Source organism: Camelus bactrianus, chromosome 15 (genome assembly GCF_048773025.1).
Source record: "Camelus bactrianus isolate YW-2024 breed Bactrian camel chromosome 15, ASM4877302v1, whole genome shotgun sequence".
Classification (NCBI taxonomy): Eukaryota; Metazoa; Chordata; class Mammalia; order Artiodactyla; family Camelidae; genus Camelus; species Camelus bactrianus.
The window spans coordinates 38,839,641-38,858,139 of NC_133553.1; positions in this window are offsets into that span (position 1 = coordinate 38,839,641).

Genomic DNA, 18,499 nt, shown 5'->3' on the forward strand with positions numbered 1-18,499 from the left:
TACTAACCAGCAGAGTACACAGGGGTTATTTGGGATTTTGTAAATATATCTTAATTTGGGTAGTAGTTAGAGTATCTACATATTTGAAAATTCAGCATGTTGTATGGTTTATTTAACTCTGTAAATGTTCCTTTATATAAGGTATAACTATCAAAAAAGAAAAAAAAAAAAAGAAGAAATATTAACCTTAGCAAGAGGACCTATCTGCAGGGATAAGACACCCCCAACTCTATGATTTTTTTAAGAAAAGTTACTACCCCAAAATCAACTAGTAAATGAGTTGAGGGAATGTTGGAAAGGAATAAAAAATGCCAAACTTAGCACTGAAGTGAACTTCAAAAAAATAGCAGAGAGATGGAAGGCAGAGGCAAAATAAAAAACTTCATTCATTCTGCACCTAAGCCACTCCCTGGCAGTAAATTAGAAAAAATAAATTAACTTAGAGGTATTCATAGTCCTCTAATTTATGACAGTGTCCTCAGCACTTGAATGTGTTCATTTTTAAATGCTAAAATCCATCACTCAGTTGTCATTCACAACAATTAACTGAGAATCCACAGTGAGCTTAGCTTTGTTTATATGCAGTTGTTGCCTTGCATTGTTAGGCACAGAGTTACATTTGTTTGTGTTCATTCCTTATTGCAACAAAGCAATCCAATGATGTAAATGGAGGGTTGAAAATCAAGCCATTGCTGAAAGATTAGTGTTCTACATATAACTCAGCTCTAAATAGAGTTCCATCAACTCTTCAATATTAAAGGAAGCACTGCCTCATGAAGTCATGCTAATTTATAGCCACGACTCTTTATTAGTAATAATAACATGGCAATGTCTAGATTCTGAGATATAAAAGTAAACCATATAATAAATCCTGGTTTAATTAGTCTGTGTTTCCCATTGAAAGAGCTCTTGGCTAGGAACACCTATTCCGGGACAGACAATTGGGTGGTACTGGATCCCTCCAGGATTAGACCATATATATAACTCAAGACAAACCTACTCCTTGTGTGCTGAGTCACAGGAAAACAGTCCCATTTCCTACCACCACCCAGTGCAACCACTGTCATCTCTCACCTGAACAATTATACCAGCATCCCACCCGGTGTCCCTGCTTCCACACAGCAACTAGAGTGGTCCTTTTAAAACTAAGTCAGACCAAAACCCTTCTTTGCTTAGAACCTTCCAAAGGCTTCCTTCCCATTCCACTCAGAATAAAATCCAAAGTCCTTACAATGAATTACAAGGTCTTACACTATCTGGCTTCTTCAGCCCTCTGACCTTCTTTATAATGCACCCCCCACCCCTTGTACTGTCTACACTCCAGCCAGCTGGCCCCTTCCGGATCGTGAACACCCCTGACTGGAAGCCTCTGCATTTGTCCCCTAGATACCTGCAGAGCTCTCTCTCTGGTTGTTCTTGGCTTAGTTCAGCTCTCACCTCATTTCAGAGATTCCTGACCACTCTAATGTCACCCCTTCAAACAATACCTATTTCTTCTTCCTCTCAGCTTTATCTTTCTTCATTGCATTTGTCAGCACCCTACACGTTTTAAATGTAGGTGCTTGTTTTTTTTTTTTATTGTCCCTGTCTCTCCTCTAGAATGTTAGCTCCCCCTACTGGAGAGTAGGGACTTTGTTCATTGTTGCATTCCCAGAATCTAGTACAGAGCCTGATATATGATAGGTGTTCAGTAAATACTTGATGATCAAGCAGGTCATTAGTGATTTGATGTATATTCAGAGAGAATGCAATCTGTAGGCATTTTTAAGTGAGGAATTAGAAAATCATTTCTAAGCTATATATTGTGTGAGTTGTTAGGGTATCAACAGCATTCTTCTAACAAAGGTATGTGTAGACAGGTTGTTTATAACATTTTAAAAGGCACTGATATGTATGACAAACTGCACCTTTCATCCTGATGACATGATATAAATAGAACATAAAGCTTTATGATACGGACTATATCATAATTTTCAGCCATCAGACTCAGTGTCCAGCAGCAACCATATCTGTATCAGGGTTACAGAGAGCAAGATGTTCCTTGCAGAGACTTGATATATGCCAACTATTGCAGGAAAACTGTAACTTCCACTCACGTTTTCTTCATAAAATGTTATGGTTTTATAATTCAAATTTAAAACTTTGATCAACCTTAGATTTATTTTTGCATAAGAAGATAGAGTTAGTGCTATTTTTTGTCATTGTTCTAAAGAGCTACCCTGTTGCCAAAATGTTATTTCAGTAACCCCCACTGATCTGAAAATCTACCTTTGTTATTTATGTCTGCGTCCCTTCTTTCACTCAACAAATATTGACTGAATGCCTACTGTGCCAGACACTGCGCTAGAATCTAGAAGGACAGTGATGAGCGAAGCACAGTCCCTGCCATACAGGGCAGCGTACAGTATGGTGAAAGGACAATAAGCAGCCAAACAAGTAATTACAAATTGCAAAGTTCTTTGAAAGGAACAAATACAATGCAGAGAGAGAAGGATGGGGTGGAGGCGCAGGGCAGCTTCCTCTTGCAGACTACTTGAAGGATGTCCCATTGAATTTAAGTTGGAGGTCAAAGCATGAGACTGAGCCAAGCTCACAAAGAGCCAGGGGACAAGACACCATGTGGAAGGAGCCGTGCACGCAAGGGCTCCAAGGGAAAAAGAAGTTGGCTCCTTGGAGGGGAAAAAAAAAGTGACCAGTGCTGGGACATGCTGAGCGTGGACAGACATCTATGAGATTAGGTTAGCAGGACTAGTGGATCCAGTATTCAGGGTAGGAATATGGATTTAATTTCAGTTGTGTGGAAGACCATCAAAAACTCTTCACCTAGAGGTTTATATAACTCTATTATGTTTTTAGGCAATAATTCTAGATGTTTTGAGGAGAAAGGCTAGAAGGAGGCTAACAATAGAAGAAGGGGGACTATAATATATAAAATTGAGAAATTGTTGCAGTAAATTTGGGGAAATAAAACTTCAGTATACCTTGGAGTCTATTTCCGATCTCAGTTCTGTTCCATGGATCAGGTTATTTATTGCCACACCAGTAGCACACTGCAAATACTTTTACATAATATAATTTTATAATATAATAACATTTTATAATATAAATTATGTTATATTATAGATTATATTATATAAGTATAAATTATAGCTTCATAATATATTTATGGGAGCAAGTTTTCTCATCCCTCCCAACAGAATTCCCTAAACATCCCAGCATATTTATTCTTCCATTTAATCTTTGAGATCATATTATCAAATGTCACAAATAATCATGATGGGATTTTTATCAGAATTGCATAAACTTGACAAATTAACTTAGGGAGAATGAACATCTTTGTAATATTAAGTCTTTCTGTCATCCAATAGCAAGGCACATCTCTACATTTACTCCTTTTGTCTGACGCTCAGCAGTTATTTTTACAATAATTTTCTGTATGTTGGTCCTGTACATTTCTTTTGAAGTTAATTTCCTGATAATTTTTGTTATTGCTGCTGTTGGGATATTTCTTCTATTTCCTAACATAACCTTTTCCATATGTTCTCATATCTGTAGTGGGAAAGGGTAGAGACACTGGGGAGAATTGAGGTGATCACTGTATGTTCCCTGATGCTTCAGTCTCACACCTGGACTACAGTTTTTGAAATTAAAAATCAAGAATTTACAGTCTTTGTTATCTGGAACCACCATGACAGCCTCCCATGAAGCAAAGGGGAAAGGTGACAGGAGTAAAAAGTATAAGGAGAAAAAAATTAATCAATACTTCAAAATATCATCCTATTACAATATATGTAGATTATACATATTTATATGAAAACAGAATGTTACATAGGACTTTTTATGTGGCCTCGTATTCTGCTACCCCCACAAAGACAAGGCTATGGGGAGGCACAAGGCATATTCTCAGGACTTACACACACACACCCCCCAAAATGCAAAAAAGAATCCTCTGACGAATACAAATACACTTTTTTTAGGGGTCAGTACTAGTGTTATTTTCTAAATATTTGCCAATGAACCAATTTTACTTTTATGATCAAGGAAAAAAAATTCTTTGCAACCTGAGAGAATTTAATATAAATTAGAGAAAAGAGGGGGTAGATATTCTCAAAGAGTGTGTGGCTTGAAAGTAATACATACATCTAAAAACTGAAATCTGACTATCAGATCCTCTGTAATTCCAAAGACTGAAGGACAGAAGTGAGGAAAGGAAGAGAAGAGGATAAAAGGGGGAGAAACAGAAAACCATGAAGAACTCAGTGTGACTCTGCCGTCAATCCATCGAGCTGGGAGCAGTTGGTCGTCCTTCTTTTTCAAAATGGAAAACACTCCCTCAACAGGCAGAAGGAGGTAATACGCCAGAGTGCAGAAGAAATCCATCAAGGCCACAGCAAAGCCACTTCAGGGAAGTGTTACAAGATCACAGACTTTGGGAGGAATGTCTCAGGCCGTGGACAGACAGGCAGCCTGAACTTCAAAGGGGAGACCAAAAGGTTGTACAGAAGCAATGGACAGATGAGCTTGATAGTAATTCCAGAAAAAGTCTAGTTTGGATGATTAAAAATTGGGCTTAATCTTTTAAAAGTGTTAGCATTTCAGCTTTTAAATCCCTAAAAGAAAGAACATTGGCTCTCTTTTGACCCATTAAGTTAGCTCTACTTGGTATATGTGTGTGATGGTCTGTAAGGACCAGCTCCACTGTGCTCAGGTGAAAATAGTGACATAGCAATGATGGAGAGGCTAGAATCACAAGCCATTCCAGCCCCCAGAAAGAGTAATGCAGCAACCAGCGCTTCTCCAATGGCTATTGTCTTCCCGGCATTGTGCTGGGGTATAATAATGACCGAGGCACCGTCCCGTGTGCCAGGAGGTCTCATTTTAGAGGGGAGACACATCTCCCCTATTGCAGCCATGCTACCACTCAGAGATCAGCTTGTCTAGAGCAACATAAAAGTGACATATGACCTTCTAAGGCCAAAGGGACAAGACCTTTGAGAATTCACTGTTCAAAGTGGTTGCCTTGGCAGGCAAAGCATTGTCCTTCCCTGGGTGCAGGCGAGCAGGAGCCTAGTAGCTTTCCTTCTGGGATACTTTAGATCCCCCTGGGTGTGTGTCTGAGTCCAGTGTCCTCTCAAATGCCATACTGCTCTAAGCTCAGTAAGAACTGAAGGAAAACATGCTTTGTATAATGCATTTACTTTCCTCCTTTCTTTCCAAAATTGCTCTTACACAAGAGCTATTTCATCCAAAAGGAAACAAAAACACGATTAAGAAAAATCCATGCCTAAATACATACATTAATAATAAAAGAATAATTTTAAAAGAAAATAGAACCAAAAATTAATCCATCTCCGTACACAGTGCTGAACAGTTTGCTCTCTTGACCAATTACCTGCACTCACAGGTTATTTATATACCACATCTCAACCTAAAATTGGTAAACAGCATGATATTTGAAAAGACTCAAAGTTCTACTTAAAAATAATCTGATGACTGAAAGAACTCACAGATGCAAAGCCTAGAGGAGAATTTTTCAGCTAGCATACCACTTGTGTATTTTTAAATCTCCCTATGCTTGTTCGCATCGCCAAAGAATTCCAGCCCAACTGATACCATTTAACAGGAGATGGCGGCACTTTTGAAGTGAGATTAAACAGACAGATATTCAGCTCTTTGATGAGGACTTGTTGTCTTCACTTAAGAAAAATACATAATACACAATTCATTTATGAGAAACCAAAGCGTTGCCTTTCAGGTGATCATTTATCTCAAGGCTCCCTTTCTGCCCATGGAAAGGGCAACTTGCAAAACTCAATAGTGCCCCATGGTGGAACTGTGAGACAACTGACATCTGGATCAGGGTTTTGCTATTTTCCTTTCTGCTTTGCTTTGTTCTGCTTTCACATAATGATTTCTCTTTATAAGAGAAAATTTCTCTAGTCTAGAAACTATAACCAAATTTCTTTAGGAGTTGACAAAAGCAAAGAACTGATCCTACCTACATGTATTAAAAATGCAATACAGATGAATTTATGTTTCTTAGAAATGAGATACTCTTCATATTTTCTAACCTGTCTATGTCAATGACTAATCCATACAAGTAGACAGAAAATAAAAGCTACTTGTCCAAAGGTTGTCTTATTCTTCCACACATAAAGCCCCAAAGGTAAGGACATTTAAAGCATAAAAAGAACCTTAGAAACATCACAGGAAATCATTTTTCCCTAAAGGTATGAGACAAAAATTAGCATAAAATATAATGGCACCCTATTTCCAAGCTTCATCTCATAATTAAATCAGTTAAATTTTAAGAGAACTATGTAGATAATTCACACACTTATTCTGTTTTCTTCCTAGTATGGAATGTGTATCGTGCAAGTCTAAAAGGGAGCAAAGTTTTGATCTGGGCTTGAAGCATGTGTGTGATCCTTGAAACCCCGGCGACAAATGCACCCCATCTGCAATGATGTATCTGGTTGTTGCATGGTTCTAATTAACACTTTCTTCTGCATCTTTTTTTTTTTTCTTAATGGAGGTGCTGGGGATTAAACCCAGGACCCCATGCATGCTAAGCATGCAGTCTACCACTGAGCCATACCTCCACCTCCTTCCTCTGCATCTTAAAGCTAGAACTTCTTCCGTGATTATTCTCCCTCTCTGCTATCCTGATATTTGGGGATGGCCCTTCAGGCTTTCTTGAGTTCTCAGGTTTTCAGGTGGATCATCTCCAGTACCTTAAACATTCCCCCACAAGACACTGTTTCTCAGCTTTCACTCCCCTCCTTGCCCTCTGGGGGACTACTGTCATGGAGGACACCATCTCCAAACTTGAACTGCAACTGAAAAGCAAAATCATCTGAAAGAACAAAAACAATACTGTCCAGCCATATGTGTATCTAAAGCAGTAAACAAGTCTTCCCCCAAACTGAATTTTTGTTAAACTATGTTACACTATATTGAAGAAGTACAAGTTAGCAGAAACCTAGAGCAGAAAATTCCCAAAGTAGTGGTAGTCTTGTCACAACAACAGTAACAAAAATATATTCTTTACAAGTCAGGAATGAAAAGCACGGACACCTTTAAAAAATAATTAATGATGGTTAAAGCAGGATGTGTTATGATACCTGAAGAAGGTGCAAATCTGTAAACACTAAAAAGAAATGGAAAGCATAGATGAGGCTGGTAAAAAGTTGAGTGGAGCTGCAAAGAACTCCAGATATACGGGTGGATGCTTACAAACCCAAACTTCTGGGCAATTAATCAAATAGATGACAATAGTTCAAAGAAGCTAATAAAAAATAGGAGGACCTTACAACACAGGGAATATAGCCAATATTTTATAACTATAAATGGAGTATAACCTTTAAAATTTGTGAATCATTATAGTGTACACCTGTACAATTATTGTATGGATGTATGCTAATTTGTTTACCTACTTATTGGACTGTTTGCTTTTTCACAATTAGAATTGTGAAAAATTTAATATTGCACAGCAACTATACTTCAGTTAAAAAAAAAATAGGAAAATCTACGACCACGAGTAATGAAGTAATCACAAAATGCCAACAAAGAAGACCACATAGTGAAATTCAGAAAACAAGAACATTCCCTAATCTGAAGGATTACGAAAGGACACGTTAGTATTTGGCAAAGTGAAGGAGTCCATTAATTCCACACTCAGAAATCCTCAATGACATACACTTGTCACGATTTTCCACATTAACCAAGGCAGGATTTCCAGGCTGCCAGAAACAAGAAGAAACATTGAAAGGTGAAAGAGATAACAATGAATTTGGATCCTCTTTTCAGAATTTTGAAAAATGCAGAATCTTGTAGAAAAACATCTCTGAAGTGGAAGAAACTGATGCAGAATTGTGGCCTATGTTCTTACCTTCCTTTAACTCGATCTGCCAGTGACCTGTGCCCTCTGCATTGTAGGCACGTGTTCCCAGGGCAGACTGCTTTTCTTCTGAACCTGGGGACTCTGGCTAAGAGAGTTTTTTAAACAAAATTTCCTACTTTGTGCTCTTCTTGAACTCAGGTAGTATAATTTGGGCCCACATGATTATAAATTCTCAAAATCAATTTATTTTTTCTACCCAGAGACTAACCAAGATGACAGAGTTCCAGGCCATTTCTGCTGCTGAGTAGGATCCTCCCCTCATCCGCCTCCTTCTTGAAGTTGTAGCCCTTCAAGGCAGCGGGCTACACACTGGGCAGTCAGGCATCTTTAGGAGACCCTAGCTCTTAGCTCCTGCCCTCTGTAAATTTTAAAACCTAAATCCCCACATTACTAAAACTAACAGCCCCTCCCCAGCCCCTTATCCCCAGCCTTCTGCAGCACCAGCTCACCTGTTTACTATTCTGGGTTTCATTTCTCTTTTCTCCTGGTCCCTGGAGAGTTCTCATACTTTCCACATGTTATATAATAAATATATTTGTAAATCACTTTAAATAAACGCACAATTATAGTATGAATGTATGGTAATATATTTACCTACCTATTGAACTTGCTTCTTCACAATTAGAAATAACACTTGGGTAAATATCCATATACCTAAGCTTTTGTGGAAATATGTAATTATGTCCCTGGGGTAGATTTCTAGTAGTGGATTGCTGAGTCAAAGGGTAAGCACATTTTGAAGGCTTTCTCTTCACATAGATAGCAGTATTTAGTACTTTTCTTATAAAATTTACTTAATTCTCTCTTATTTTATACTTGCTGATGGACCTAACTTGTATTCTTTATTAGATGTCAAGTCTGGTGGTCAGTAAGTTCATAATATTCCACGAGTTTGAACATAAATACCTTGAAAGCACTTACTAAAAGCCTATTAGCTTAAATTAAATCAAAATTAGTAATTTTAATGGTTCAGAATCAATAGTAATGAACTTGTCCTTGAGAGAGAATTTCAGCATAGAAAAATGGCCTCTCAATGCAGGGCCTGCCTATCCAGATTTTGGGCTAGAAGTCCAAAGAGGGGAGAGGACGGAAGACTGGGGAATAATGAACAAGTGTGTGTTGGCAAAAGAGACAGAGAAAATGGCCAGTAAGTACATGAAAAGATGCTCAACTTTATCAGTCATTATAGAAATGCCAATCAAAATGACAATGAGACATTCACGTCATACCCAATAGGATGGCTGCAATCAAAAGACAGACGATAACAAGTGTCGGTGAGGATGTGGAGAAACTGGGAATCTCATGCCTTGCCCATGGAAATGGAAAACAGGGCAATGACTTTGAAAAATAGTTTGGCAGTTCCTCAAAATGTCAAGCATAGAGTTACCATATGACCTAGCAATTTCATTCCTGGGTATCTATCCAGAAGGAATGAAAACATCTCTCCACACAAACACTTGAACATGAATGCTCACACCAGCATTATTCAAATTCACACTAGCCAAAAAGTCAAAACAGCCCAAACGTCCACCAGTTGCTGACAGGATAAACAAGATGTGGTGCATCCATACAAGGGAATGTTATTTGGCCATAAAAGGAATGGAGCGCTGATACATGCCACAACATGCACGAACCTTGTAAACGTTATGCCGAGTGAAAGAAGCCAGCCGTGAAAGACCACATACTGTATGAGTCCACTTGACTGATGTGCCCATAATAGGCAAATCCATAGAGACCAAAAGCAGACAACCGGTTGCCAGGGGCTGGGGGAGGAGAGAATGGGAGTGACTGCTAATTGGTACTGGGGCTTCTTTGGAGGATGGTAAAAATGTTCTACAGTTAGATTACGGTGACGTTTGCACAACTCTGGAAAAACCATGCATTGTACACGTTATACAAGCAGATTTTATGGTATGTAAATTATATCTCAATAAAGCTGTGGGGGGAAAAGGAGATGAAAGGAAAAGAGATCTGAACTCCAACGTACTTGTCTCACCCTTCTTGTAAAACCCCACATTCCAGTAATTACCATTCTTAGACACCAAATTTCTCTCATTGGCTCGATCATAGTTTGATGTCTGCCCCCAAATGACCAGAGCTTATAAAGAGGTCAGTGCATCCTCATTTTTCTCCTCACCTCTTTTTATTTATATTTTATTTATTTATTTATTTTAACTGCCATTGACTTCAGCATGGATTTACCCATTCCGAATCTTATTCGTTACCCTATTTTCTGGCCGAGCACACCATGGGCTCTGCGGAGGAATTTATTGCACGTGCCCCTTAGGCTAACATCGTTTAACAACCTCTTTTTCATGCTGCCTGCCTCTTTGCAAAAGTCTTTGAGAGCAAAGGGAGGAAGGCTTTTACTCTTAAATAATTAATGTGCCTTTGCATAGAGCTCAAAGATTATAACCTCACGGATTGCCGCTGCAAAATGCAAAACTTGAATGATAAACTACTGTGACCAGTTGTTTCAGAGACAGTGAAACACATATGTGGTGTGATCTTACTTCAGAAATATCCTCTCCTTCCCTTCTTCACCCCTAAACCCACCTCTGCAACTGGGAAATAGGCATAATGGAGACATTTTCCAGAAAAAATGGCATAAAAAAACATTTTTTAAAAAGGTACATCAGCCCCTTCTCCCTAATCTTAACTTCCACGGTGCCACCCTTCCCCGTGTCTCTTCCCGGAACCTTCTAGCAATCCCACGGTGATTCATAACTACAGCTCTTCTCAACCCCGTAGTCTCCATGTATGGGCACTTCTGCAGGGATTTCCAAGAGTTTTATGCAGACACGGGGGCGGATCTGGTGGGGTCAGGGAGAACGTCTCCTTTGCTCAGGAGGGCAGACTGGTAGTTGTCCGTGGTGAAGGAAGGGGGACCTTGCTAAAGAAAAAAGTCCTCTAGACAAGAGGAATGAATTAGGGGTTAGACCAATAGTCCAAAGACACAAAGAGTAATAAACAGCAACCTGAATTCCGTAGAGACCGGGAAGCTTGATGGAGAAAGCCTGTTCTTTTTTTCCTTCTTACTAACCTATTCTTAGAGATGCTAAAAATGCATCTGGCATGAGAACTAAATAGATCAGTTAACTTTTTCTTTTTCTTTCCAATGGGCTCTCACACAGCCCTCTCTTCTATTTTTATGATTTTATGCATGTGCTTTGATATTTTTCTGTTTCTTTCCCCCCATTTTCTCTCAAGAGCTTACTCCTAACCACAAAGTGTGATGACATACCTTCATTCAATATAGCATAAGAAGCGATTTACATTCCTACTTCACTCTGCCAAAAGGGGAGTGATTTTTCCTTTTAAGGTGTTTCCAACTACAAAATTGGGGAAAGAAGGAGGGCAGGCCACACACAGAGAATCTGCACTCTGGTTGACTTGAGCTCACTTTTAAATTTAGAGCCAGGAAGCTTGAAACTAAAACAAACTGCAATGCATTTGGCTGTGTGTGGCAGGAAGTGAGCTTTCCTATGCTGAAATCATAAAGTGGGACATTTTTTAAATGATAAGTAGTCATCCTTTCAAAGGATTCTTTTTTTTTTTTTTTTGGTCTCAGTCCAAATCTTAATTTGTAACCAGGCAGGTAGCCACTGCGGTGGAAAAAGGGAAGAGACTGCACTGCATATCTAGCACCCTCTCTGACACTGGTATCAGAAGTCCAGAGTTTGACGTTAGAGACCCTCATGTGCTGGGGAAAGGTTATTGGCACATGGCTGAAGGGAGAAGCATGGGAATCAGTGGATCATCCAGGAAGAGAGTAAAACAGGGGAAAGGGCCTGGGACTGAGCCCTGGGGACACCAACAAATAGGGGGAAAGCAAAGGAGGAAGTGCCAGCAGAGGAGATGGAGAAGGAGTAACCAGTGAGGCGGGAGAAAACCCGAGGGGGGGACCTCATGCCGTCTGGACAGCCGCCAGAAGAGAGGGTTTCAAGAAAGACATGTCAGCTGCACAGAAACATCAAGTAAGGGGCGAACAGAGAGGTGGCCGTTGCACTTGGCCTTGAGGAGGTAATGGGTGATGTTGGCAGGAACAGTTTCAGAGGAGTGGTGAGGACCAACCCCACAAGAAAAGTGGGAGAGAGAGTAAGAAAGGGGGGCCTGTGAACATACATAATTTTCAAGAAGTTTGTGTGTGAAGGAAAGCGAACATTTGAGGCAGTAACTAGATGGCAATATGGAGTCACAGGAGGTTTTTTTTGTTTGTTTTTTTTGGTTTTTTTTGGTCTGTTTTTCAAGATGGAAGGTTTTAGATCATGTTGGACTGCTGATGAGAATGCCTCAGAAGAGAGGGAGAATTGCCTTTTGCAAGACAAAGAAGGTATAGTTCCAAGACCAGAGTATCTGAGACAGTGAGCCAGGGGACGGTAGAGGCGCAGACAGAATCTCTGAAACCGAAAGCAAGGATGAAGCTATGCATGCAGGTATTTTGTAGAGTTGGTTGTGGAAAGATGAGAGCATTCCTGCTGGATTGGTTCTTCTTTCCTATGGAAAATGTGAGGCAAAATCTCCAGGTGACAGTGGAGATTGTGAGGGAGGGATAGACATGGACAGTTTGAAGACAGAGGGGCAGGTAAGAGAGACTTCTGAGGAGTGAAGGAGCAAACACAGGAAGGCAGGATGAAGCAGTAGGCGGTGCTGACTGCCTGTGAGATTTATGGCCATGAATTCAATGGGACGCAAGTCAGAATACTGTGTGCTCTTCTCAGACAGCCTTCAGCAGTTCAGGTGCTGATGAGGATGAGGCAGATAGCTAGGTTTAGCTGCGGTTGGAATTCAGTCAGATGATTATGGTGGAGGAAGAGTTGAGTTGTTTAGGGTGCATGACCCCAGAACCCATCCTGGGTAAGGACAGAAATGCAGACATGAGGGTGGTGGGAAATGGGGGAAAAAAAAAAAAGTAGAGTCATTGAGATTGAAAATCTCAGTGATTATTTAAAAATTATTGGAGCAGAGGTATTAAAGCAGGTAAGATAGAACGACAGGAAAAGCAGCCAGGGAATGAAATTAAAGTTGATATTTTGGAAATTGTGCAGAGAACGGTGTGATTAGGTTCAAGGATGACCCTGGGACTGGATCTCTGAGGTTTTCTTGGTTTCACTCCAAATTTCTCCTTTCCCTGTCTTACCTCAAGGCCATTGTACCTGGTTCCTTCTGGTCATTTAGGTTTCAGCTTAAATGACTAAATTAGCCCCCCTCTAAGCCCCACGGCCCCCCGGCCACCACCCACCACATCGTCTTTGCATTTTCCTCCCTCCTCTCAAGATCTGCATTACAGTACTTGTTTGTTTGTTTGTTTGTTGTCTAAACCTCTGACGAAAAGAGAAACTCAACAAGGAAAGAAATCATGCCTTTCTAGTTTGCCACAGTATTCTCAGCAACTAGGACAGTGTCTGGGACATAGCAGATACTCAGTAAATCCTTGTGGTGTGAATGAAAAAAAAAGGCCAAGTGAGAATTCAGCAGAAAATGTGCCGTATCTCCAACACTAAATCCTGAAAATCATGCTTCAAATGTCATCCCTTCAGATTAAGAGCTTCAGTTTCTGTCAAAATGCCACTGTCATGTGGTACCCTAAAAGGGAGACAACATAATCTACCTGAGCAATAGAATAACCGAGAATGAGTAACCTGAGTCTAACCATGAGGACAAGTCAGGCAGATGTAAAATGAAGATTTTTCTATTAACATAAAAATGAGGAGGGACTACATTCTTCAAAAATGTCATAAAAGACAAAGAGGCTGGGAGGAGGAGGGGTTGGGAGAGTGGCTAAGAGGTGCTCTTCATGGAGTGATGAAAATGTTCTAGAATTGCCTGTGGTCATAGATGCAAACTCTGAATATACTAAACCCATTGAATTACATACTTTAAAAGGGTGAGTTTTATTATATGTGAATTGTATCTCACTAAAAATTTTTTTTTTAACAGAAAAACAATGAGGCAGGAACGAGAGTAGTGACAATTCTCTGATTCTGACTGGCTGAGCTGGGTGGATGGGACCACCACAAATCAGTCAGGGAATTCAGAAGGACAACAAGCTCCTTTCTGGACATTTTGGTTTGAAGTGCCAGTGAGATATCAGACGGTGATGATGAATGGTGAGGGGAACTTGTGAGAGAGAGTCAAGAGAAAGAGATGTGAAATAATTCAGCACATACCTTGTACTTAAGTCTATGGAAATGAATATAACAAACGAAGGGGGGCACATGGGGTGACAAGATTGCTATGGAAAGTCCTGTTTAAAGAACAGACAGAAGAAGAGGAGCCTTCAAAGGAGAGTGAGTAGAAGCTATCAGAGAGCAAAGAGGTAAATAAATACCCTAACACCTGCTCAGTCCAGTTGTGTCAGTAACTCAGTGCTTCCAAATACCTGGGAGCATCTCCAAACGTGACTTTGTTCAATCAGGGAACCTGGTGGTCAAGTGTGCCTATCCTGGACTCAGACTGCCGTTGGCCTGTGACTGCGCCCGCTGTCTGGACACTGCCCACCAGGCCTCCGGGCTGTCCTGAACCTGAGCCCACCTGCCTGTGCTCCCCTGTCACGTGGTTGGGATCACACTCTCTTCCCCGTGCTGTTTTCATCATTTTCCCTGCTCTGCTAATGAAGTGGTTATGTTCAGCTTTCATCATAATTAGCATTCATTTAGTTCGAGTGCTTTGTAATTAATCTTTTATGCTAATTAATCTTTTTCTACATTAATACATCACAAAACATGTGAAAGCAAAACATTTTTCTTTCTTGTATATTAAATTAAGCTTCTTCACCCTAATAGCGGGGTGGAAGGAAAGATAACTAGACAAATCAGGCCATAGAAAACCTCCATTTGCCGAAACACCGACACTCCGGTCTGTGTCAAATTGTGCATTTAGAAAATTGGAGAAATATGCTCATCCAGACCATATTTTGTCCTGTTTTTTCTCAGTTAGCAAGACATCTCTACTCAACTAGTTTATGGTTTTAAAAAAATTAAGATTTTTCCAATATTCACTTTTATATCTTGTCAGGATTTCTTTAATTGAATTTTAAGTGTGGGAATATCAGCAAAGGCTGCCCAGGCATGTGCTCCAGATCATGTTCTTTATTATTACCTTCGAGGCAACAAATAGGCCTTACTTGTGTAAGTCTTGCTTTATGATTTTAAACAATCTTTTCCACATAACTTTCTGTATTGATCCTTCAGAGACCTGGGGTGGAGACAGTACCATCAGGAGAGAGGCCGCTTGGGTTTAAGCCCTGACTCCGTTCCCCTGACTCTGTGTCCCCAGGCATGTCCCCACCTCTCTCCTTTTCTCATTTCTAAAATAATTGCTACTCATTGGGGTTGCTTGAAGATGAAATGAATCCATATATGCAAAGTGCTTAGAATGGTGCCTGGTATAGAGTAAATGCTCAATAAATACAGTTGACACTTGAACAACACGGGGGGTGGGTGCAGTTAGAGTCAATGACCACCTGCAACCCCTGCAGTCAAAAATCTGCATCTATCTTTTGACTTTACGAGAACTCACAACTGCTAATACTCCACTGTTGACCAGAGGCCTTCTGATAACATAAACAGTCAATTAACACATATTTTGCATGTTATACATATACCTATTTTATGCATTCATGACATACTTTTTTCTTACTTTTTTTTCTCTTGTTGAAATGCATTGGCTAACACCTCCAGTACAATGCTGAATAGCAGTAGACAGTAGGTATCCTTAATGAGTTTCTGATTTTAGTGGAAATGCCTCTAGAGTTTCCCCTTCAAGTAAGATGATGGATTTTAGGACTAGGATACATGCATATTTTATTATGTTAAGTATCCACCAATTCTTATTCTCTTGAATACTTCTATCAGTAGGAAGCAATGTGAATCCAGAGAGAAGATATGGGAAGAAAGACACAATGGCAAACATGGACACTGACAGGATATGCCAGTGTATTAACCATAAAAATCTTCACTCCTCTCTTCAGCCACACCCTTGCCATAGCCTCTTTACGGGCAGAGTCTCATTCCCTGCCCCTGGGCTTTGGGGTTAGTCATGAAACTTGTTTTGGCCAATTGAATGACCAGAAAAGAAGTGACAGTGTGCTCGTTCTAAGACTAAACTTTAAGGGCCTTCACAAATTTCCTATTGCCCACTTATGACTTTGCCATTCCCGGGAGAAGCAGCTCTTCCCCCGCACAGCTGTTGCCCTGCAGCACGGGCACCAAAATAAATACATGTAGAACAGAGGCTCCCTAGCCAGCCACAGGCCCACACTGAGAAGCAGAGCTGTACAGCCCAGCACAGCACGGCTTAGATCAGCAGAGCCCCAGCAGACAAGTGTTCAGTGAACCAGCCCTTTAGTTTAGATTCCATTTGCTTATTTGGCATAAAAGGGAGATATAAGACCTATAATCTCTTGCCAACCATTTTGAGCCCTTGTTTTGAACTAGGTACTTTTGTATTTTGCTAATGTGCCAGACCAGCAGCCTTTTTTAATGCTAGGATCTACGTTATAGCCTCCAGTTCCTAATAATCATTCTTTAGGTCTTTGAACCTCTTTTATGCTCTTGCAATCACAGTGATTTATCTGGGTTTATTTTGTGTCAGTTTAGCCTGGAATAATGAGGGTGTTGTCCAATGTTTGATACAGTGTTTCCAGCTCATTTCTTTCAGGGAAGCATTTGGGAGTAGTAATTTTCCTAACATCTTGTTTTGTTTTGTTTTGTTTTTTAACAGCCTGAGGAAGAAGATGAATTCTATTGGTCTACTGTCTCCTTTGCACCACGAAGTCTACATTTTGAATCACAATCAGTAACTCCTACCTAATCTCTAATCAATTTTCCCTCTGATATACTCTTAAGAACTCTTCTAGTTTTGGAGGCTCTTTTACATTCCTTGGCAATTTGACTACCTATAGTCTATTGTTTGTAAGTTATTCCATACTCCCATTTTGGCACCTTCAATTTTTTTGAAAGATATTTCCTTGTAATAACCTCTTTGCTTCTGACAGATAGTGATAATATAAATTTAATAAATGTTAATTATGCACAGACATAGAAAACAAACTTATGGTTAGCAGGCGTGAAGGGGGGTGGGAAGGTATAAATTTGAGAGTTCTAGATTTGCAGATCCTAACTACCATATATAAAATAGATAAACAAGAAGTTCCTATTGTATAGGTTATCTTACAGTAACCTATAAGGAAAAAGAACATGAAAAGGAATGTATGTATGTATATATATGACTGAGGCATTATGCTGTACACCAGAAATTGACGCAACATTGTAAACTGACACACTTCAATTTTTTTAAATGTTAATTACGTTAACAAATTTTCTATTCACATTGACACTATACAAAACACACGTACTAAGCAGTAATATTCAACAATGTTAAGGAAACTGAACTAACACCTGGTCCTTGCAGTAAGCTTCTACCGAAGTTGAGGGAGAAAAAGTCCCCAAACTGTTGTAAAAGAGTTCCAGGCAAATCATATTTCTATGAAAAATTGATGTTGCATCAAACATGATACAGCCTTAGACATTTCAGTGAGCTTGTGTTATGAAAGGTATAACTCTTGTGTTTCATTCTTGCACACAGTAAAAGTATCAGAAGTGCCTGAAAAGGCTATCTCATTACTTAGACTCTTAAATTGCCACCCTGTATTTTTAAAAGTCACATAAAAGAATGGATTTGTGATATGAAGGGTGCATTGATTTCTCTGAGTTTTATCTCTGGAGTGAAAAAAAAAATGAGGCAATATTTTAAAGAGTCATCAAGTTCAATGTTTATGGCAATAATAAAAATTTTCAATAGAGAATGTTCTAAGAGAGATTTGAGTTTTTATACTGGATACAGTACAAGACTGGGACACTAAGTTTATGTAGTGACAAATAGTTATTTAGGAAAGAACTGCTGCTTTCAAGCGACCACGGTGAGTTACAGGCAAAACAGAATCTCAAGGAGTAACGCAGGAAAAACTGAACACCACAATTTCTCCTCTCAACTAGAAATAATCTAGACGTCCAGTTAATGCCAAACAGCAAGCTCAAGGCCACTTACCAGGAAGCTGTGTTCTTGTTTTAGTTAAAGCAGCTCAAAGATTTCACTGAGGCTCCCAACTGGACTATCCTCTAAGTATTGTCCTGCTGCCAGCCTTGGGTGTGGAGGGTTGAGTCAATTCTCAGCTTCATCATCACTGGTCCAAAAGGCTCCAGGACTTTTGCTTTAATGTTTTTGATTCCATTTTATCTCAATTCTCCACTCCCATTCCCTTCCCTCATAGGCAAGCATTCTAATGTATTGGAAAATCATTCATTGAGTTAATACTTACTGTATGTATGCCTCTTGTGTGTCAGTTCAAAGGGCTAGCTATACACCAGTGACCAAAACAGATTTTAAAACCCTGCCATCTGGGAGCCTACATTCCAGTGGAGGATGCACAATGAAAAATTAAATAGTTAAATATTATTAAAAGGTAATAAATACTATGGGGAAATAAAACAAAGGAGAAAAGGAAATGCTGGGGGTTGGGTGTGGGTAGGGCTATTTTAAGCAGAGTGGCCAAGCAAGGCCTTACTCAAGAGGTGACATTTGAACAAACACATG